Raw genomic sequence first — 285 nt, 5'->3', positions numbered from 1 at the left:
TTTGTTTACATTCCTATGGGTTCCGTACCAATGTTTTTCCGTTAGACAGCGACGCGGCGCTTACGCGCTTTATATTTTGTCTCTATGCAGTTAAAGCAGTACGATTGCTTTGAAAAAAAGTTCAGATCTTCCAAAATATGTCAAATGAAGATAACATTTTTTTCCAAAAAAAAATTTTAAAAAAAAATTGTTTAAAATTTTTTAAAAAAAAAATTTTTTTTCAAAAAAAGTAATTTTTTGGTCCAATTTAAAATTTCTAAAAAATCTTATTTTTTCGAAGTAAAA

This window comes from Ctenocephalides felis, unplaced genomic scaffold, assembly GCF_003426905.1.
Source record: "Ctenocephalides felis isolate EL2017-DRISC unplaced genomic scaffold, ASM342690v1 CF-g0.4_SCAFFOLD_03573, whole genome shotgun sequence".
In the NCBI taxonomy this organism is placed as follows: domain Eukaryota; kingdom Metazoa; phylum Arthropoda; class Insecta; order Siphonaptera; family Pulicidae; genus Ctenocephalides; species Ctenocephalides felis.
The sequence above is the reverse complement of the archived record's forward strand: the minus strand, read 5'-3'. Positions refer to the sequence as shown.